The following is a 572-nucleotide window of genomic DNA, read 5'->3' as shown; positions in this document are numbered from 1 at the left end:
GCCCTCGGTGGGGTGACGTGAGAATCCCGGAGGACGTGCAGGACGCAGAGACCGAAGCCTCCTCGCTGGGGCACCTGACCCGGCAGGGCCTCCCTCTGGTCATGAGCCGTGAGCCCACAGCTCAGGGCACCTCCCAGGCACCAAGATCTGAGGGGCCCGTCTCCGGAGGGGGCTTGGGTTCAGGCTCAGTGAGGCAGCGAGGGGCAGGCGGTGTGGACCCACTGCAGAGCCAGCGGCACAGGCATGGACACCACTGTGGGTGCACAGGGGAGCCAGGCCCGCAGAGGGCTCTGCAAGGGCCTGCTCTGTGCCTCCTGTATAGGGCACCCTCCCTATTCAGGATAAGTTAGAGGGGAAAGAAAGGAAAGTACCAGAATGGGGGGGGACGACCGGGGAGAAGCCAGACCCTGCTGTGACGAGAGGAAGAAGAGGGAAGCTTCCCCAGTGGTGCTCTGTGGAAGCCCCAGCTGCTGCCCCGCTCCAGGCCCCACCAGCCCAGGGGGCTCCCACCCTCAGGCTCTGTGTGCCCGGGGAGCAGGGCAGAGCCCGGGGAGGAGGGCAGAGCCGGGCCC

General features: G+C 67.5%; 1 protein-coding gene across 1 annotated transcript in view; it reads left to right on the top strand.

Moving 5' to 3' along the window:
* Positions 1–572, top strand: part of LOC104985384 (alpha-2-macroglobulin receptor-associated protein-like) — a 14,211-nt gene that overhangs the window by 12,124 nt on the left and 1,515 nt on the right. The window lies entirely within an intron of this gene.

The sequence above is a fragment of the Bison bison genome, unplaced genomic scaffold (genome assembly GCF_000754665.1).
Source record: "Bison bison bison isolate TAMUID 2011002044 unplaced genomic scaffold, Bison_UMD1.0 scf7180017845532, whole genome shotgun sequence".
Lineage (NCBI taxonomy): Eukaryota > Metazoa > Chordata > Mammalia > Artiodactyla > Bovidae > Bison > Bison bison.
The sequence above is the reverse complement of the archived record's forward strand: the minus strand, read 5'-3'. Positions and strand labels throughout refer to the sequence as shown.